At 44.8% G+C, this 23,328-nt stretch overlaps 1 long non-coding RNA gene across 1 annotated transcript; it reads right to left on the reverse strand.

The window, feature by feature from the left end:
- Positions 1 to 441: 441 nt before the first annotated feature.
- LOC144720192 (uncharacterized) lies at positions 442 to 19,250 on the reverse strand. Its single transcript, XR_013585727.1, has 3 exons — positions 19,116 to 19,250; positions 1,217 to 1,280; positions 442 to 1,016 (listed from the first exon to the last, which is right to left on the reverse strand). It is a non-coding gene; the product is annotated as an uncharacterized LOC144720192 (long non-coding RNA).
- Positions 19,251 to 23,328: the final 4,078 nt, after the last annotated feature.

The raw sequence follows: 23,328 nt of genomic DNA on the forward strand, positions 1-23,328 counted from the left end.
CTTCATTCTACACATGATTAAGGAAATACTTAACATGCAATTATAGGTTCTGTGCACGAATTTACTCGGTCAGTAAATTAGTGTAAGTAGTATTTTTTCAGAAGAAACACAATTCTTTGCATGATCCAAGCAGGGCATTACCTGGGCGTATGTGTCACCATTCAGGGGGAGTGTCACTGCACGTAGCCCAGGGGGTATGGCAGGAAGGGAAAGAAGCACCAATGCCATCTCAACTTCACCGCTATTAACGGTGTTTTCACGAGCTTCATGGTTTACATCATTATTAGCATGTATACCAAATATATCCCTCTTATCTGCAACGTTATCATTATGCCCGACATTAACATTAGCATATTCGTTTGGGTCTTCATAAATATTGCCGCGAAGAAGCAAGCATGAACGGACAGCGCCGTCGTCATGTGTGTGGAAATCCGCACACACCTCCCGCAACCCTTGCAGCATGAGCACGCAACCACCACCACCATTTTCTTCCGTTTTGGTGCAATCACCGCCAACGGCTCCCTCCGTGTTGTAGGCACCTCCGTCTTCATTAGTGGGGTTGTCACTGAACATGCAGCGCGATATGTGAAGTGAATTCAAATGCAGGGGGCACTCGCTGGCCAGGGCATGGGACAAACGCACAGCCAGGTCAGGTGAATCTTTCCAAAGCCACAGTGACAGACTTTCCATGGCTGCATCAGCATCTGTAACGAGTTTGCTTATTTCCACGTGTGTCTCTTGGATGGATGTCTCATTATTAGCAGAGGCTGCGTGAGATTTGCAGACGCAGTTTGTCAGAGCGAAGTGGATATCGCAGTGTGCGGGTGGCAGTGACGCACAGATGCAATGAAAGGACGAAGAGGAAGTGTTTGGTGTTGACGATGCTGAGGATGATGTAATTGGCATTTGGTGTGGGGGTGACCACTGTTCCACAAACAAGATGTGCTTTGCCGTCGTAAAGTGTAGCATTACGTGCACCGTAAGTGCAAGCGCAAGAAGCCCACGTGGTGCCATAGCTGTTCACACATACACACACGCCCCAAAAATCTGTTAAATTTCACAAGAATGTCATCACAAAGGGTCCCAACATTTCCAAAAAAATAATCTAATATTGCATTGAAAATGATTACAAACAAGCACAAAAAACACATCTATGTTGAGATCAACAGCAATAAACAAAAAATTGTGGAAAATTCAATCATTAATCTAATCTTACCAGACAGAAGGTATTGCACTGAGAGATTTTTATATTGTCAACGTAGTTGGATCCAATCTATTTTCTGTAAAAAAAAAAAGATGGGATTTGGTGAACGAGTTTTTCAATGCAAGCATAAAACATATCGATCAGAACCAACCGTTCGCAAAAACAATTGACCAAAAACTGCAAAATTTCGACACTTGAAACTCGACAGTATACAATAGTTTGCAGTATTAATTAAAACAATACTCATGTATTTAATTAAAAGTCACAATTTCCATTGTTTTCATCTGAGGTATTAAATCTTAGTTGTTACGGAATGTTAAGAATCGACGGCTCTGTCGTGTCGATCATGTGACTCGCAAAACGGTGCAGCGTCAGCTGTGTGGTGTTACTTTTCGTTTGTTGACGACGTGCGGCATTAATTTACAGAAAATAAGTTGCATACAACAAACAAAGTACCATTGCCTATGTGGAGACGCCTTGGAATTTATTTTATCCAGCAGGAAAATAATCGGCATGTTTAACATCGAACCCGCAAGTATATGTCTTTTTCTGAGTAGTTAAAATATGTAATTCGCCAAATATCTGATAATTACCAATGTAATCGAACATTTTTAACGGCAAAAATAAATGTAATTTTTTAATGGACAAAAGTGAGACTATGCACTGGTAGCAAAATATGATCCGAAGAAGGATCTGGAGGAGAGCTCGTTCAGAGAGATGCTCACGACTGAAGGCCAACGACAATCTGACGTTGAAGGAGACATTATTGGTGTGAAGTGGTTGTATGAAAAAAGCTCTTGTTGGTTAGATTTAGAAAAATCTATACAGCATTTGTAAATTGTTGTTATTCATTGGTTAACTTTGAATAGTGAAGCTATTTTGTGTAAATTGCGATTTTTGGTTATTGTAAATACTTGCATTGCTATTCTTTCAATATATTTATACGTAGGAATTCTAAAGTATATGATTAACATGAGAATAGTTTTTCCATTCTTTTTGGCAATAAACAGGTGTTAAGATGTTAAAACACCAAACTGAAACTTTTTACAAGGAATCATGTCTGTATTAACCACAATGCTTGTGGTTAGAATGCAACCAAAAAATATACTCTAATAATACAGTATATGCATTCAATCTTGATTTGAAACTTTCGTGACTGCTGGAATCCATCCTCTTTGGTTCTTTCGGTAAAGTCACATAGATAGAAAATTAATAGATCACACAAGCGACCGTAAAAAGGTTTCAGTTTGGTGTTTTTAACATCTTTACACCTGTTTTGTTGCCATAAAAAAGGAGAAACCCCTATTATCATATTTTGGTATTGGCAAAGGAGGTCCCATGATGTAGATGCTCACCCCGAGCTCTGATTACTCTGATAACACTGGTCAACAAACAAAAAAATCTGGCCTGGACTTTTGCAGCTGTTTTAGACTAATTTTAGGGTGCTGATTCTAAATCTGATCTCAGATTTGCTCTATCACATCTCATCTTTATGCTATCGGCATACCCCATTTACATTGATTTTACCCGAAATTAACTCTGTCACTTATGATTGCAAGTTGTTGCGAGTCAGTGACGGCTTTAGTGTTAAAATATGGTGCTGTATTTTTAGGATAGTGTGTTTATAATATAATTTTATGTAGATATCCACATTTATTTAATATTTTTCTTCTGCAGGGCGTGATCTAACAATGGCTACAACATCCGAAAGAAGGAAATGCAGTAATGACCCAGATATCTTCTGCTACATCTGTGGCAGCTTCACTTTGCAGGATCAAAGGCGCAACATCAATACCTTTGTCAAGAAGGTTTATCTTGCCTACTTTAAAGTACGACTTGGAGACCAAGACAAAATTGGGCTCCTCACAAAGTGTGTAAAACCTGTGTTTAAACTTTGCGATCATGGTCTAAAGGAAAGAATGCTAAGCTGAAGTTTGGTGTGCCAATGGTTTGGAGAGAACCTACAAACAATTTGGATAACTGCTACTTCTGCCTTGTCAATGTAAAAGGTTTCAATAAGAAAAACAAATAACACTTACAATACCCAGATATCCCATCTGCCAGACGACCAGTTGAGCAATGTGAGGAAATACCTGTGCCTGTATTTACTGAGCTACCAGAAATTGATGTTGAATCTCTCAGTTTACCTGCTTCTACAGATGATGATGATGATGCTCAGATCGAATATACGCCATCTAATGCAGATTGTGATAAAATTTCTCTATTTAGTCAGCCTGAATTGAATGATCTTGTAAGAGATTTGTATTTGCCAAAGCAGTCTGCTGAATTGTTGGCTTCCAGGCTGCAAGAGAAAGGACTACTCAGACCTGGCACTAGTGTCTCCTTTTATCGTAACAGAGAAGCAGCACTGCGAAAGTACTTCTATTCAGATGGTCAACTTGTTTATTGTAATGATGTTGAAGGGCTTCTTCTCAATATGGGACTGCCCGCATATGATTCAAGTGAATGGAGACTTTTTATTGACAGTAGTAAAAGGAGTTTGAAATGTGTGTTACTTCACAACAGAAATATATACGGTTCAATCCCAATAGGACACTCTGTAAAAATGAATGAAGAGTATGCCAACATCAAGATTGTTCTGGATAGATTGGAATACCATGTTCATGGATGGCTAATTTGTGTTGATTTGAAAATGGTTAATTTTATGCTGGGTCAGCAAGGAGGTCACACCAAATACCCTTGTTTCCTGTGCTACTGGGACAGTAGGGCTAGATTAGAACACTGGGTTAAAAAGAACTGGCCACCCAGAATCAGTTTGACGCCTGGTGACAAGAACATCAAGAATGAGCCTCTGGTTGATAGGAATAAAATTGTATTTCCCCCACTGCACATAAAACTTGGGTTAATGAAGCAATTTGTCAAAGCTCTTGATCACACTGGAGACTGCTTCAGCTATATATGTTACAACCTTTTCAAGTCTCAGTGCCGAGAAGAAAAAGGCAGCAATATTTGATGGCCCTCAAATAAGAACACTAATCAGGGATCCACACTTTGTTACATCAATGACTGAGGCAGAGGCTAGAGCTGGGAATGCATTCTCTGATGTGGTGCGGAATTTCCTTGGGAACAGGGAAGCGGGCAACTATCGAGAGATTGTGGAGGAGCTGCTCTTGAGTTTCCAAGCACTTGGATGTAGAATGAGCATCAAGGTTTACTACTTACATAGTCACTTGGTCCAGTTTCCAGAGAACATGGGTCACGTGAGCAAAGAGCAAGGTGAACGCTTTCATCAAGACATTACAGTTATGGAAGAACGTTACCAAGGCCGATGGGACTCAAACATGATGGCAGATTACTGCTGGTCCTTGATGAGAGACATTCCACAAGCTGTACATCGGAGATCGTCAAAGAAGAGGTCGTTTATGCAGATGTAACATCACTATTGTGAATGACCTCTTTGTACATATTTTTCTTATCTTCACAATTCAATTCTTACATGGTAATATGCATTCACTCACATTGTTATGCAGTCACTCTCACAACTTTGTGCTACGGCTCATTAAATGTTTGTTTCATTTTTATTGTATATTGTATCTTATCTTATTCTTGTATGGATGTCTGTTTAGCTATTCGTATATGAGCATAAATTTGCTGTTTTTATTGAAAATGCAATATTTGATATCTCAAAAACCTGATGTGATAGACAAAAACTGATGCCAAATTTGGAATCAGCACCCCAAAATTACCTTAAAACCGTTGGAATACCTTATGCCAGAAAAAGTGTGATGACCAGTGTAATGCTTGTCTTTGTCCTGTACGCCTTTTGGCGTTCTCTGGTCTAACACCGTTTTGAGACGAGGCTCATCAGAAAGCTGTCTCTGGTGTGGACCAATCAGTTTCAAAGACAATGCATATATTATCAGAGTATGTATTTTGGTTGCATTTTGACCACAAGCATGGTGGTTAATGCAGACATGATCCCTTATAAAAGGTTTCAGTTTGGTGTTTTAACATCTTAACACCTATACTCTTTGGTTCTTTCGGTAAAGTCACGTAGGTAGAAATGAAACAAAATAAATCACGACGTTTCGATAGCAACACAAGCCATAATCTTCAGGTGAAAATCGCGATAGCCGCGATGTTTGCTGCGAGCAGCACGATGTCTGCTGCTTTGTGAAGAGAAGCTGTTACCAGCAAAAGTTTATATAAGTTTTTGTGAACAAAGGTAGCCGAAGTAGTTATCGGTCTGTGTTTATATATCTGGATGGCTTCATGAACAAATCTCTGATGATAGCTAGTGGGTTTTCAGAGTTCCTTCAATTTCGTGTGTGCCCATAGCGTTAAAACAATAATCACCAATGGCAGACGTATTGGTCCTACCGTGCTTCAGATCTGCCTTGTGTTTGCGAACACGGTCCGAGATATTTCGTTTCGTTTCCCCAATGTAACTGCTGCCACAGCCACATAGTTTGTAGATACCAGGATATTGCATGTCAGGAATCACATCCTTTACAGATGGGATCAAATCACAAATTTTGCATACTGTGTGGAAACGAGCCTGGATCTTGTGTTTGTTTAAGATTTTGGAAATCTTTTTGGTAACACCTGCTATGTATGGCAAGGTGATGGTTTTGATTGGGCCCTCAGATGGTTGTCTCCCCATGGCTGGGGAGACAGCTTTGCTGATTGTACGGTCAGAATATCCATTCATCCTGAGGGCTTGGTGTAAGTGCTCTAACTCACTGGCTGGTGGTGGTGGTCGGAGATGCAATGGGCCCTATGGTGGAGTGTTTTGATGGGGGAATTCTTCTGGGCTGGATGGTGGTGGGAGTCTAGCTTTAGATAGGCATCCGTGTGGGTGGCTTTCCTGTAGACAAAATGTTCCAACGAGCCATCAGGTCTCTTCTCGATCAAAACATCCAGGAATGGTAACTTGCCATTCTTTTCCACTTCCATGGTGAATTTTACGGCTGGGTGTATGGAATTGATGTTCATAATCAACGATTTTTGGGTTTAGATCGCGTTATTTATAAATGTGTCGTAACCCTCCACCACCCGACACGGCCAATCAGTAAAAAAGTGTCACGTTGACAAAAGACAAATAGTTCACTGCTTTAGCCCACCGGTGTGTTGAAGCGTGAAACCATAACATTTACAATTTGAGTACGACGTTTCGCTGGTAATTGCATCCAGCATCATCGGGCAATTCGCCAGAATGGTGAGGCTCTGCTGTGTCTCCCGTTCTTTTTAACTGATTGGCCGTGTCGGGTGGTGGAGGGTTATGACACATTTATAAATAACGCGATCTAAACCCAAAAATCGTTGATTATGAACAATATTGGTCGCGAAAGCCTACGTGTTAAACTGGAATTGATGTTGTTGAAGAATTGGTTTAGTGCTGGCTGGCCATGTGGCCAGATGACGAACGTGTCATCTACGTATCTCTTCCACAAGGAAGGACGTAGAGTAGATGTCTGGATGACATCTGTCTCAAATTTCTCCATGAAAACATTCGCTACCACTGGCGATAAGGGAGAACCCATTGGGGTACCCTCCTCTTGTTTGTAGAATGTACCAGTCCAGGTGAAGTGTGTATTGGTAAGGCAGTGCCTTACCAAAGTTGGCACATCAGAATTTAGTCCCTGTTGGACTAAGTCCTCAATCATTGCAATGGTGTCAGGCACAGGTATCTTGGTGAACAGAGTGACTACATCGAAACTGACAAGCAAATCATCTGGAGACCGTGAGATGTCTTTGATTAGAGAAACCAAGTGAGCTGAGTTAAGTACAGCTGAGGTGGTCTTGCCAGTGAATGGAAGCAGGGTCTCAGACAAAAATCGTGCCAGTTTGTAGGTGGGTGAGTTAATGGTGGAGACGATGGGATGGAGCGGTGTACCTTCTTTGTAAATTTTTGGAAGGCCATAAAATCTGGGTGGTCTAGCAGCAGAAGGTTTTAGAGAGAGCAGCTTGGTTGGTTCGATTAGAGAAGTCGAGTTAGTGATGACATTGTTGGTTTACGTAACCAAGCAGTTGGTAGGATCTCTATTGATTTTGGTATAGCTACCATCTATAACAAGGTCCTGAATCTTGTTGTTGTATGTGGTTATATCCATGATGACAGTGGCATTGCCCTTGTCGGCTGAAAGGATGACAATATCATCTCTCTTTTTTTATTGAGCGAGTTCAAAACGCATAGTGTGCTGATCTTTAAAGGTGTATTGAAACATTTGGATACTGCGACTGATACTCCTGCTGTTATGGAGGGATTCATGCAGCCAGCTATGGCTGCAAAGTTTGGTCGTAAATGTTATGTATATCGTTTATTGTTAAATTTGAATCACAGTTCATATGATCACTGTTACATTGTTTTTATAGCTTTATTTTGGTGATTTTGAAAACGTTTTGGTTTAGCCATTTTCGTTTGTTGTAGTACAGAGTTAGCCTTATAACTTTAATCTAAATTGACTTATGGTTGTTATTGTTTGACTTGCATCCCACTGGGATTTTTGCACACAGCGTTTATATACGGTGTTTTTTTCTGGAAGACTTTGCTGTTTTTTTTAATGGATTTTCTGTTGCGTGTAGTCACTTTGAGATGTTTCTTGTTCATGTTTTTGTTTGTTGCGGTTGCACACGAGTCAAGAACCGCATGGCTCACAGGGTTATACCTAATAAATGAAATGAAACTGAAATCCCAGTGGGAACAGTGGCCAGCTTATTGTGACTGCAGTGCGTTGCACTCAGCCATTGCTTTGCTGGCAGGGATGGTGACACACTTGCTCAAGCTGATGACCGGGTTTGGACTCTTATTTGTACTCATTCAAGTACGAAGGGTAAAATGTGAACGTGGGGTTTTCTGACATTTCAGTTTTAATTAAACGCAATCGCAAATGTAGCAGTGTTATTGTTATTGTGCAATCACATATTTACACAAAACATACGATTTCACTTATTGAGGACTTTTGTCCTGTTATTTACTTGTTTTGCTCATTTAGCTTTTTGGTTTTATTGCTGTTACAGTTAAGTGAATTATTTACCAATTAAATTGTTTCCAATAAAGCCAAAACTGATTAATTGAGCAGTTGAATACTATGTTTTTCCTGGGCAAGGCTACTTATTTATGGGCTCTAAAACTAGTGGTGCCAACTGTCTGGTTTTGTCCTTGCTTTACAGTCTCAGGCCAATTACACCCAGCAGAGGATCTTACCTTTGCTCTAGAACAAATTTTCAGCGACTCCTATAAACCATGGGCCGTATTACATGCCACTACTAATATGTGTGAACCATAGCGACTCCGTTTATCAATGGGCACTGTGACCCACGACTCATTATGCGTGCACCATAAGGGGGAACATTAAACATTGTCAGGACAATTATACGTTGGACAGGGCATTACAATTGCTATCGGACAAATTAGTCATGACTTCTATTATCCATGGACCCTACTATGCGCAACTACTACATAAGGTTTGAAAGAAGTTCAGCATACATACATCTGTGGACCATAACTATTACCCACGACTCAGCATTTTCCATTACCAATGACTCCTGTTATCTGGGGGAAACTGTAGGGTTTACACAAGCTCCTATGATCCGTGGCCCTCAGCTTCCAATTATCTGTATCTGCCTTTATTCTCATCCTGCTTTGCATATTGGCTTCTTCCTGAAAATATGTGAAGTTTTTGTGTGAAAATAACGACTTAACAATAATAATCTGTAATCTTTCCGAAGAGTATTCTGGTGGATGCAGCTGGTTTTTCAGGGAATTGACTTGTAACTTTATAGTGGTTGAGTGCACTTTAGCAATCATTAATTACAGAAATCCCATTGGAATTGATGATTGTAGACAAAGCATGATAACATGCTGTTTAATTTGATATCACTTCCTTCCTGCAAGTTGTATTTCAAAACTCTGTATAATTAGAAATGCGCAGTTTGTGTATGGAAACCACAGGCAGTAGGGAATGCAGTCAAGACCGGCACTACCAACATTTGCCCAAACTCAGTGGTTCTATATGGGGATGTTTGTCAACTCTATGACCGAGTAAGGGTCTGTGTGAAAGGAGACCGGAGCAACTGAAGAAACACCACATGTGTGAAGGGGCTAACACTCAATCCCAGTGCAGGATTCCTGATTCGAAGTTCATCCGCTTGCTCTGCTGAGATACCCTGGCAAGTCAGGAAATGGCCACTGCGGCGCCCTTGAGAGTTTCACGAATGTGTGATGTATGTGTAATGAGCAACTTCCGCGACATGTCGTGTAGAGGGTACTTCTTTTATTACTCACACTGGGCACAACACAGGCCAACACGTATTCTTGCTCACATTGAGTACAACACTCAATATTAACGTCTCTACTGGCTACACACAGCCAATCACTCGGCGTGGTCCCATCGCCCTCACTTGGCTACACTGCTGGCTGGCAGCGTGACGATGACGGTGATGGAAACCACGCAGGAGATCTTCCACGTGGCCAGACGACAGAGAGAGATGTCGGCGAGCAGCGACGCAGCCTGGACCCAGGACCCCACACACGAGCTCCGAGCCCCTTTATATCCCCCCAGGCATGGCTAGGCTCCGCCTCTGCCCACGCCCTCTCGTGGAACCTTCGAGCAGGTTCTCGAAGTATCTCGGCTAGCCCCACCTGTTATCTTGCCCCAGATACACCTCCTTCTCTGATTGGTTGGTACTTAACCGTGCCCGTACCCCTGATTCCCTTCCCGGCCAGCAGGTGTCACCCTGTCATTACATCACCCCCCCCTCATTAAAAAAAGATAGCCGTTCCGGCTAATAATAACGAAATTTCAGGTAAAAACACCCCTGTACAACACCAAAGTACAGCAATAAAAGAGTTAATGAAGCACTGACTCCAGTTTTTTTAAGCAAGGTGGAACAATCCGCAGGAACAATCATGAAGCACTTAACAAGGCAAGGGATAACGAGAAAATTGCGAGAAGTAACAAGATCGAGGGGAGAGAAAAAAAATCACAAATCAAGGAACAAACCACAATCCCCCCTCCCTTATACAGCACACAGGGACATCCATATTTAACGGAATCTTAAGCATTTAGACCGAGTTCGTGACGCCGGTCCGTCGACGGGAACGGTCTTCATCTCCTGCACAGGGGGTGTGCACACCGCCGGAACCACCCGGAGAAGTAGGTGGCAACATCGGCTTCACAGGTGCTAAAGGCTCGGCGGCAGCAGGCAACTTCTCACGTTTGGTGAGGCTTTGAAGTCCATCCACTGTCATGGGCTCGGATGCTGTGGGTGGCATGACAATCTTTCTGATGTATGCCCTCAGCCCGCACCACCTCCGGCTCGTTGGACACAACAAACACCAGCTAAACAAAATTAAACAATTTTTGGAGATTAAGAGTCAGCCTGAGGAGGAACAAATGGTTTCAACCGAGACAGATGGACAAACCAACGGCGACGGCCCACCCGTACACTCACACACTGTGGCCGTTTGACCTCGATCACTTCCACGGGACCCTGCCAAGGCTTATGCAGCTTAGGGGACGTACCCACCGGCACCTGTAGGCAATACAACCATGCACTGTCACCTATGGACCATGGCACAACGTGCATTTCGTGCTTTGGCGGTGTTCACTTTGGCTGCTTCCCAAGCCGCCGACATTCATTCCAGCGTAATTTGCACATGCACAGGCAATTTGGATTTCCCCTTTTCCTGCGACGAATCCAAATGAGCGTCCATATGAGGAAAAATTTTCCTCCCATACATGAGAAAAAACGGCGAAAATCCCGTGGAAGCATGGGGCCATTCTATACGCATCTAATACACTCGGAACATGCAAATCCCAATCCGTTTGCGTCGCGACAACTGTCTGACAAAGCATGGATGTCAGAGTCCAATTCAGCCGCTCCACCATCCCATCTGCCTGGCGATGGCATGGCGACATTCTAATTTTCTTAGTGCCCAAAGCGTCGCAGACCTCGTGCAGCAGTTTCGCCCCTGATCAGTGAGCAACTGCTCAGCGGCCCCCTTGTCCATTATGTATCCGTACAAAAACGCCTCAGCAATCGAAGCTGCCGACTGGTCAGGCAGCGGCCAAGCCATAGGCCATCATGAGAAATATTCAACCCCCACCATGAGAAATCTATTCCCTATTTGAGTGGTCGGGAAGGGCCCAAGGATATTGAGTGCTACTAACTGCGAAATGGATTGCAGCGGAGGCTGGGACTTCCTCAGCGGCGGTATCCTACGCGCACACTCCGTACACCCTTGGACCAAGTGGCACACATCACTTGACATACCCGGCCAATAATAATCACGCTGCAGCGTTAGCAAAGTCTTCCTGACCCCAAGATGCAACAATTTATCTTCGTGCACCACTTGAATCAATTTATCTCGAAGGGCAGTGGGGATGACAACACGACAACGGTATAACATATCTTCTCTCAACATCAACAGGTCATCCTGAAGGACCATTCGCGGCCCGTCAACAGGCGCGGGAGCCTTTTGTTCCAACTCTGTGCGATGCCGCAATGCCGTTAGGGAATTATCATCCAATTGCTCTCGAACCCATTCAGAGCGCGTAAGGTGCAAAACGCTATCCGCAGGTGCAACCACCTGGGCAGGCTCAGCGTCCTCAAACGCTGCCTTGACAGTAGCTGAGCTTGCCGTCGGAGATTTACAACGGCCCGCACCGGTCGAACATGCACAGCTAGATGATTGAGGCAACCGGGACAATGCATTAGCGTTGCAATGCCGAACCCCTATCCGATATATCACACGGAATGAGTATTCCTGTAAAATTTCAAACCAATGCGAAAGTTGGCCAGAAGGTTGATCAACCTTCAAGGAGTACTGAAGGGCCACATGATCTGTGTGGGCAATTAATTCTCTACCATACAAATAAGGCCTTTCTTAACAAGCACGACGGGCGCTCCCCAAGGGCTGGTAGACGAAGAATATTATCAGTGGCCAATATCTCATCGACCGCCTGTTGCACACGTTCCTTTTCGAATGGACTCAATCGATACGAGTTCTGATGAATAGGGCTGGCCTCCCTCGTGTCGATACGATGTTGCAATAAGGAGGTATGGACAATATCAAATTAACTTTTGCTAAATACGTCAGAGAATTCACACAGCAGTGATCGCAATTCCCCTCGCTGCACCGAAGCCAACTGCAAATTCTCCTGGCATAGCACTTCTGCGTACATCCCGTTCACAAATCCAGTCTCTTCCACTGCAGCAATCACACCACTGGTCGCATCAGCATTATTCTCACGAAATGCGGTCATCATGTGAGCCGATACCATACCTGCCTGGACCGAAACCGTTCCCGGACCCACGTTAAGCACTTGTGTAGTGAGTCCAACTGAGTCGCAGACGTTATCTTGGGAGCAACACTATTTATTCCGCATTAACACGTAACACAACACAATCTACACTCGGGTCTCGAATGCCCATCTAACCACGCTACAGCTGAACTAGACACGTACGCTATCCCAGTCCGGACCACAAGCTGGGTCCTGGACCGTGTGGCTAGAGGCTTCTTCTCCCCGACGTGGATCTTCCAACACCAACCCGTGAAGAACCCCGAGCTGCTCACGGAGCTTTCTTTATATGCCCCCGGGTTGGGGCTGGCTCCGCCCTTAGCCCCGCCCACCTTCCAGGCTTCTCGAGCTCCTTCTCGAATGTTCCTGAGAGCCCCTCGGGACCATGTGACTGCCCCTCGGCCCCCGTCCACCGGTGACCCCCCTCCAGTATTGTCCAGTCACGTGACAACAGGTCAGCCAGAGAGTCACGCCCCAGAGTAACCCTGGCTGGTTGACGTTCCCTCTCGCTCCCTTACTGGGAGCCGGTATCACACACTGCTCGCGGTGCCTCTGCACTAACCAGCGCTGACTCAACCACCCCTAGGATTGGTACTGCAGCCCATAACCCGGGCTGCCCGTAATGACAACATTACCGGCCGTGACTTCACAAGTCCCAGCACCATACAGTGATGAGTACAGTCACTACACTTGTAAGAACGTCTGTGCGCCAGTAGCGCCAATCCACGGGACGGAGTCAGAAAGACGCCCGCCTTCGGATCAACCTTTGCCAACCGCTTGCAATAGCGTAATGGTACAAGCATCTGCGAGCCCGGTGGAATCTCCACCAAGTCCCTAGCAAGGACTTGGACCGTGACACACACAGCCGTACTCATATGCAGAGACGCCAAAAAACAATTTGCGACCCGATGGCATTTCCACACAACCCTGATCGACCAGGATCTTAACAGGCATTTTTCTTAGAAAATCGGTACCCAAAAGGCAGGGCACCACCAGCGTCCTCGAGATTAGCACAGGCCCTACCACAGTGACCTCGCCAATTTCGATGCGGGTCTCCACTTGCCCAATGATACCCATGCTCCCATCGTTCGCCGCAACACAAGCATTTACAACAGGTCGCACTGGTTGTTCAGACATCGGCAACAATAAAACAAATGACATCATAAATTATGGTGGCCAAAGCTCCTGTGTCCACCAAGACATGAACCTCAATTCCTTGAATAGAGCCAGATACCGCCTAGGAACCCGCAGCCGCCACGATCACTCGATGTGCCAAATTTCTCCACTGCGTCCCAAAAACTAGGCCACCCATACGCAACAAAATTCGGCTGCCCGGTGTCAATGTGTGTATCATGCTGGGTGGAGATGACCCTCGAACCCTTAGATGTCTGAGATTGCAATATGGGCCGGGTGTCTGATGTGTCTCGACTCGCCTGTTGGGGTTGAGATGTAGCCGTCAGTGGAGCTGTGGGCGTCGGAGTCGTGGTCGCTGCCCGAGGACGGTTCTGACAACCCCGTGCGAAGTGGCCCGGCTGGCTGCAGCGAAAGCAGGTAAGCGAGGGCCTCCACAGCGTCCAATCTTCCTGCTCCTGCGGTCTCCAGCTCCTCTGACGCCGTGCAGCATCTCCTCTCCTCCGACTCCACACCCGGAGGGCAGCAGCGATGTCCTCCTCTGAAGTCGCACTCTCAGCCGGCTGCACCACGATGTTCCGTGGCGACCACCCCTTCGGCTCCCCATCTCGGCTGGGGTCCCTTGTCCACGCCGCCATTTGAGCCCATCGATGTAAATTTGTGTCGGCCTAAAGACACCTGGCGGCCCACCTGGAAGTCTGTTCATCTTCGTCACACACCGGCATGACAACCCCCATCTCTCATGCCAGTCCCAACATCCTTTCAACGATGAGCGAGTCAAGGGCTTTCGGATCCATCCCAGGGAAAGCTGCTCCCGCCAACGCCAACAACGCGCTACAGTAGGCGAGAGGCGTCTCGGTCTCTCCTCGCCTATGCTGAAGAAATTTCCTGCACGTGTTGGAACGCGGCTCGTACACGTCCGCTATCTTAGTATAAGCACCTTGAAGTGTAACCTTATTAGCAATGGGAACAGCCCTGACAACAGCAAGAGCGTCGTTGTCCAAAACAGTCGGCAGAGCCCTCAGCGAATCATCTTCTGTCCAATGTACTGATCAGAAAACCATTTCAAATCGCCACGTGAAGGCTCCTGCTGCGATTAATTCCTTAACCTGAGGTAATCTGTGAGCACGTTCGGTTCCTCTTTCTACGTTTCTAGCGGCAGACGCCGCGTCTTGCGTATCACGCTTGTTTCGTAAAATGGCAGACTACGTCCACGCCTCCCCCATGCCGCCCATAATAGCAGCCTCCGGTTGCGCATCCTTCCTGCCACGTGTAATGGTGGCCGTCGCGCTTGCAGATATTCCCGCCAGAACATCAATTCCGGCTCAAGGTCACTCCTTCCCGGCGATGTCCGTGGAGCGCGACCCGCGATTGTAGTCTCTATCACGAGCGTCACCAACTGCACGACAACCACCCGCAACAGGTCCAGCTATACTGACACCATCCACCAGCCGTCTTCGGGCTGCTGTTGCGGAGTAGCTGCTCCCGGTTCCACCGTCAACTCACTCGCCGTGGCTTCAATAACCAGGACCACAGTTCCCGGGGCAGGTAGGAAGTCTTTAGTAGCATTTTCATCGTCATCGGCAGACGCCACAGGTGGGCTCCATTTGTTCTAATGCTTAGACAGACTTCCTTCTTCGCTGTCTAGCACTAATTAATGTTTTCAACCACTTCTGACTCCAATGGAATGAGCGACTTCCGTGACACGTCGTGTAGAGGATACTTATTTTATTATTCACATTAGGCACAACACAGGCCAACACTTATTCTTCTTCACACTGAGTACAACACTCGATATTAACGGGTTTACTAGCTACACACAGCCGATCACTTGGCATGGACCCGTCGCCCTCACTTGGCCACACCGCTGGCTGGCGGCGTGATGATGACGGCGATGGAAACCACACAGGAGATCTTCCACATGGCCGGACAATGGAGAGAGATGTCGGCGAGCAGCGACACATCCTGGACCCAAGACCCCACACACGAGCCCCTAGCCGCGGGTCCACTCCCCCTTATATACCCCCAGGCATGGCTAGGCCCCGCCTCCGGCATCGCCATCTCGTGGAACCTTTGAGCAGGTTCCCGGAGTTCTCGTCTAGCCCCACCTGTTACCTTTGACCCAGATACACCTCCTTCTCTGATTGGTACTTAACCATGCCCGTACCCGTGATTCCCTTTCCGGCCAGCAGGTGCCACCCTGTCATTACATCTGAACCATATATTCTTTGGGTTTTTCGGTAAAGTCACGTAGATAGGTTTAAAGAAAATAACAACATATCTACGTGACCTTTACCGAAATACCCAAGGAATATGAATTCCTGCAGTCACGAAAGCTTTAAGTCAAGATTTATGTACTATATGTTTAACTTATTTCACACCGTATGTAGCCAACCATGCTAATCGGAGGTGTGATCCACCAACCCTTGCCATCCCAGTGCTAGATTACAGGGTAATTATATCAGGCTGTCGCTTTCTAAACACACATGAGAAATGTACATTGATACGTACTCCCAACTTGTAAACATATCTTCTTGCTGAAACGAGCGTGGAGTGGTGCCAATTTTCATTGGAGTCAGGAATGTAAAGTCTGCATTATAACTAACTATTAACTAATGTTATTTACCAGGTTAAGACCCACTGAGCTGTAAAGCTATTTTTCAGAAGCTCAAATAAGTGTTTTATCACGTGGAAATTTATCGCGACCAAATACTCTTCACAGATATTTCTAAATGTGGAGAGAAAAAATTGGAGGACCCGGACAAAAATCCACATGACCACTGGGATAGAGACATGTAAAGTCCAAATATACAGCCGACGTCAGGGTTGAGATCGAACCCACGACCCCTGTACACTAGGCAAGGTAATTAACATTTCGCCACAATGGCGAGACCCTACTGCGTAGCTGAGATTGAGGTGTTTGGCAGTTAACTTAAGCAGAAAGTGGCTACTGGGAGAGCTTTCATCTTTTCACAATTTGAATGTTCCGCAGCAAGGCCGTTTGAGGGACAAGGCGTCTTCTGCAAGCGGCAATGAGCCGGAGGGGACCGGTCTATCAATAAGAACATCGCCGTTGGCTCCCAACACATATACATTTTTGACCTCAGGTGGATGATAGTCCGAGTTGAATCCCCATTGTGACAATAACTTGCAACATTCCAATTGCTCGTTTAGGTGCTCAGACACAACACCGCGTTAGCTGCATACAACATTCGCCATTCGCGACTTAGTAGCAGTGACGTCACCATATCACTTGTGACAGGCTAGGTGTACTTTGGAAGCCACGTGAAGTGTAGTAAACTCACCGACAGGCTCATATTTACTTACAGCACATCTCTGTATGAGCCATGTCGTTTCATCGCCTTTCATTTAGCTATGTCCATAATATCACGCAAGGACTTTACATTACATACTGCCAGTTGCATCCAATTATTAACTTTGCTTATGCACTTAATTCACTCTCTTCCCCGGCTTGTTGTACCTATACCGTTTCGAATAAAACGTTATATTCGAAATCTTATTTTCTCATTACATGTTCAAGACATCTAAACTAGCCTTTCTAGAATGTCTTATACTGGTAGGAACGAAGTGGACCAGCCTACAACAGATTATATCGTCCGTCCGTCCATCCGTCCGTCCGTCCGTGTAGCAACATCGCCCCCTACTGCAAACACTTGGCATGACCCTACAAAAACCTTTAGAGTCAGTGAGGCTTTCCTGGCTAAACAAGCGTAACATTCCCTTATAATTCCCTCAGATAGCTTTTAATTAAAAGATTTAAATTAATGAGGCTTCCCTGGCTAAACAAGTGTAACATTCCCTTATAATTCCCTGAGATAGCTTTTAATTAAAACTTTTAAATTAAAATTTAACTCACAGCGCCCTAAAGCCTACAGCTAGGCCTAAAGCCTCGAACTATGCCTCAAACTCTCCCTTCGTATCGTACCCCCGCGTGTGTGCAAGGGAGTTAATGTTTAACAATGTTACATTCCCTGATGCTTTTAAATAGAAACATTTAAATTTAAAGCTTTTACATAAATAATAAAAACATTTAAATTTAAAATTAACTCACGGCGGCCTAAAGCCTACAGCTAGGCCTAAAGCCTAGAACTAGGCCTCAAACTCTCCCTTCGTATCGTACCCCCGCGTGTGTGAAAGGGAGTTAATGTTTAACAATGTTACATTCCCTCATGTTTTTAAATAGAAACATTTACATTTAAAGCTTTTACATAAATAATTAAAACATTTAAATTACAATTAACTCACAGCGGCCTAACGCCTACAGCTAGGCCTAAAGCCTAGAAGTAGGCCTCACACTCTCCCTTCGTATCGTCCAATTCGGTGTAGCAACATCGCCCCCTACTGCAAACACTTGGCAGGACCCTACAAAATCCTTTAGACTCAGTGGGGCTTTCCTGGCTAAACAAGTGTAATAATACATTATGTTTCTATTCTTTGGTTATTCGTTCCTACCAGCCCACCCCGCAGGGTCCTGTTTAATTGTCTTGCTGTTGCACCCTGCTATCTATAATACATTCATGTTACTCATCGTATTTGTCCATGAAGTTGTTTACATACATAAAACAAAATAAACTTTTCTATTGCTGCTAGTTTGCTTTGTATTGTCATTGTAATAGTCCATATATATGAGAATATACCACATGCGACACTGCAGTATTTTAATTATTGTTTTCATTATTAATTCTGTTTCAATCTAGATCCTATTGTCTGAAGTATATATTTTGCCAGTGCTCGTTTTTAGTTATCACGCCACCTAAACAGTTGAAATGCTCCACCCGTTCAATGTTGGTGCCACTGACTTGTACTTGACATGAGAGTGTGATGTTCTTCTCTGATACAACCTTTCATATTGTTTTCCTTTCACAGTTCATTGTTAATCGTTTCTTTCGACTTTCTATAATTTTACCCATATTTTGCAAATATATGTCGAGATTCTGCACCTCTGGTTAGTACGGATGGCTACATACAGTGCATACATTAATATAATTCAGGTATCATCAGGCGTATCTCGGGTGATTTATATTCTGAGCACCAACCTCTCCTGAATATCGCTGCTCTATCTCTCAGAATCATTTCACGATATAGAGAAAACGAGTCAGCTGATTATGCACATCCTTGTCTAAAGCCTCTCTTTACGGACACAACACTTAACCTCTCCATCAACTCTAATAGCTGCTGTTTCCCTCCCAAAATAAACGAATTATTACTCTAAGGTGTATTCCATATCGATGGACATTCCCGAGCGCAATCATTTCTTCTTCACGCCTCTCTTTATTGTCATCTTTCGTGCAGTCAATAAAATGTAAAATATTAACATATTTCTGAACCACTACTGCCCGTTTGCTCAACATTAATATTGTAAGACATTTTTACTTACGGCATACGATTATAAATGTGCAATTACAAGAAATCAAACTCGTACACATAAACGTATGTTATCGATAGAACCAGCAACGGATGTGTGTTTAGGCACGAATGTGGATGCTGTTTACCTTTACAAAGGAGTTAACTGCAAACGCTGTTGTTTAAATGTATTGATGACACGAACAGAGATCTCAGGTTATTGCGGAAAATTGTATTAACACGTGCAGTGTCGAGTTATCACTCAAACATCGGCTGTCGCTGTACTTTGGAATGCCTTAAAATCACATACCAGTTGCCTTTATATAAGGGAAGTGTTGTTGGTGTTGAGACTTCAAAATAACGCCTAGTCATACGGCCAGTTGCCTTGGCGTTCCAAAGTAAAAACACAGTATGCCACTTAATGCTGCAGTGCCTTCAAGAGTATATGTGCAGGTGTTCTGGCGAGGTTGTTAACATCTCGCTACCGTGGCGCCGTAGTCACACATTTATCCACTTTATTTTGGTGAAATGCATTAATACAAGCCATGCAAAGTTTTTACTCAAAATCTGCGTTCCCTGTACTTTCAAATGTTTAAAAATCGTATACAAGTCACCGCAATGTGAAGAAAGTGTCGTTTAAGTTGAGACTTAAAAGTAAGTCATACAGCCAGTTGCCTTAGCGTTCGAAGTAAAACCACACAACAGCATGCCACTTAACGCTGCAGTGGCTTCAAGTGTATCTGTGCGGGTGCATGTTTGAGTGCCACTGTGAGGACAATGCGCACCGACTCCACAGAAGCCCATGGCTGGCTGAGCTGCGCTCCCCAACCCTGTAGCACTGAGCACTCAAAGCCCCTGGTCGGCACACGCGCAATCTTGCCAGCTGGTTGTACTGTAGCTCTAGTTTCTCGGTGCTTGCAGGAATCCCAGTAGGAACAGTGGCCAGCTTCTTGTGACTGCAGTGTTACAGAGTCACTGCACGCAGGCATGGTGAAACACTTGCTCAAGCTGATTAAATGGTTTAGCATCTTTTTCAATATTCATCGGGTGGAATGTTAGCGCAATGGTAGAACACATTTTCCTCGCAGAAAGAAGGGCCTGGCGTTCGTTTTCCAACGTGGGCACCTTTCTTTGTTACGTGTATAATCTCCCATTGTTCATCAGCCCTTAACCAGTTCACGATATGGAACAATAATAAAAGTCAAAGATCGAATTGTTCAACACGTGAAGGGCTCGGTGCCTATGAAGTCGACAATAATTGCAAAGCAAAGTGAGTGGTGCGATCAGCGAAATGGGAAAAAAAACGGTTGCTTATACGGTGTCAGGGCCAGAATTAGCATAATGCTGATAAAAAAGCGTGGGTGCTTTCACAGATTTTTGATAACATTAAATTAAGTGGGGAAGCCGCTAATGCTGATGTGGAAGCAGCAGCTCGTGAATACCCTGACCGTTGGGCTTATACGATTCGCAATGAGGGGAGGGGGGGTCAGTAGGTGTTCAACGTGGATTAGATGGGGCTTTTTTGGAAGAAGATTCCTGCTCGTACTTACATCGCACAAGAGGATACGTCTTATGCCAGAGTTTAAAGCCGCAAAAGACAGGTTAATCATATTGCTTGGTGATAATTCAGCTGGCAGCTGCAAACTAAAGCCTCTTTTGGTCGAGAACCCTAGGGCCCCCTAGAGGGCATCTCCAAGGCATCATTTATTCTCATCTGGAAGTCGAATGCCACGCCGTGGGTGACTGGGAACATTTTCGAGGACTGGTTTTGGCATACTTTAGTGAACGAACTGGATAGGTTACTGTTCATCCAATTAGCTGGCCTTTAAGATATTGATCACGTTGGATAATGCTCCTGGCCACGCTGCACACTTAAATAATTTTCATCCCAGTGTAGTGTCCTCTTCAGTGTGTGTGTGTGTAGCGCACACTCAGTCGAAGACGAAGTAGTTGCAGGAGGCACCTTCTCTCTCTTTATTTCCGTTACACCAACTCGGCCGTTCTCACTCACACGAATCGCCTCCTCTCTCGATCACGTTGCCATACAGCCCAGCCTAGACACAACCCTGACCACATTGCTCTGACAGCGTCGACGGAGACAGCAAACTACTGTCTGGCCACTCAATTATTGGGCGAAGGCGGCAGCGACGAAGGTGGCGAAGATGACAGCGACAACGAGATGAGTCCACTCCCAGAACCGGCAGCCCAGAGCTCTTGCTCTTGACTGCTTTTATTCCACTCGGTGTGGCCTGGCTCTGCCCTGGCCGCGCCTCCCTTCCCGAACCCACTAGCGGGTTCCAGGGGCCTCCCAATGAGGTCTTCCGTGACCCTTTCCCCAGTTCCTTCGCCCTGCCGGCACACTCGTGTATATGCTCGACGCCATGTGCGCTAACTGTCCGCCGCAGTTGCCGCTGCTGGACAGCAGTAGGCGCTGTGTCACTACACCAGTATGAAGGTTGTCTTCCTGCCACCCAACGCAACATTCATCTTGCAACAAACAGATTAGGGGATTATTGCCTCATTTAAAGCCTACCACATACGTAGGACATTTGGAGATGCAAATAGACAAAACAGAAGGTGATGCCAAACTTTAAGGAGTTTTTGAAGGGTTTAAATATTGACCAAAAGACATCAAGAACATTTCAGAGTCATGGGAAGAGGTGAAGCCAATTATTTCAGGGGGTGTGAGGACACTGTGGACACAGTGACAGACAAAGCGGTTGAATTGGGAAAGCAACTTGAGAGATGATGATGATGCTAAGCAGTTACTCGGCTCCCATTAGCAAGAGCTAATCAATGTGCATATCGTGGAACTGGAGGCACAGACTTATGCAGACGAAGCCAAAGTCGCTGACATTCCGGAGCCCAAGAGGTTCACAATCAAACAATTGGCGGAAACTTTCCGTCATTTTGAAGCTGGCTTGGCTGTCCTTGAGGCACAAGACCACGACGCGTCTCGATTTGCCAATGTCGTGAGAGTTATCAACGATGGGCTGAGTTGCTACGAAGAGATTTATGAAGAGGAAAAAAAGAAGATGGCATCTGTTCCAGTTCCCCTTGGTCGGCTTTTCAGGAAGGTTGAAAGAGAGCTAGAGCCGACCTCATCAACATCGTCATCAATAACTCTGGAAGAGTCTCCTGAAAAGTCCACTTCACCATCCTGGCCTACATCACTATCTTCTTCCAATTAATCATCCATCTCTCCTCTTAGACAAGCAAGCCAGTATCAGGACTAAAGGTAAGGATTTTTTTTTCATGTTGATGTATTTATGTTTATTTACTATAAAATATGTATTAGAGTATTATGTGCAGGTGTACAATATGTATTCTTATTTATGAGTTTAACAATGCTTCCGTTTTTTGTTGAACCATAACAGATTTTACAACACTTATTGTATGTACAATTAAACAAAGTAATTGTATGAGTTCCGAGATACGAACAAATAGACTTATGAACGGGTCTCCAGAACGAAACCCTTTCATAAGTCGGGCCCGTAATTAAATACCATTGCAAAGTTAGCTGTAGTATATTATTACTACTTTTGTGTGGAAATTCATAAGAACATATAATTGCAGTTATTTCTTTGCTTTGCTCATTTTGCTATTTGGATTTTACTGATTGCTGTTCTACAGTTGAGTGAATTTATTTGCCAAGTAAGTAGCAACCGGCAAAGGCAAAAAAGTTATGATTTGAATATATGTATATTTGTTATTCAACACATTATTCACTAGTGTTTGGTATTTAATCTGGCAACACATTTTTTCCCGAATCTTTGGGGCTTTTTAAGTATTGCTAATTTATTTAGCAAGCCACAATGAGTGGTAATATTCTTTTTCAGGAGGTTCCTGCTAAATTGTGATTTTTGTTTAAGATGCATAGAGCTAATGAATGGTTGTCAATACGAGTGGGGCTGGTCACCCCGTGGTGCCCTTATAAAACTCAATGTTTAACCTACTCACGCTGGCTTGTGCCCGCCCTCACAGTCGGCCATATTTGCGGAATACACCACGCCGCCGTTGACCCTGGCCATTGACCGAGCAACCCAACGTTCCTACCAGCTCCCTCCGCAGGAATGTGTTGGAAGACACTGTTTGGTTCTTTCTCTCCCCCGGCTACCGCGGGGTGGTTTCAACACAGCTCTTTCATTGACATGCTCATTTCTCTGCTCCAGCAGACACACCTCTCTCTCTGCCCAACCCCCCCCCCCCACCTCTTTATTTAAGGCCTCGACACAGAGGCGTTGGGTCTCTGTATGTCTATGTTGTGTGTCTCTTTCTGTGTGTCTCTGTGTTTCCTCTCTCTGCTTGTGTGTCTGTCTGTGTCCCCGTGGCTGTGTTTTGTCTCTCTCTCAAATTTAGCAA

This window comes from Lampetra planeri, chromosome 8 (assembly GCF_965212315.1).
Source record: "Lampetra planeri chromosome 8, kcLamPlan1.2.h2, whole genome shotgun sequence".
NCBI lineage: Eukaryota > Metazoa > Chordata > Hyperoartia > Petromyzontiformes > Petromyzontidae > Lampetra > Lampetra planeri.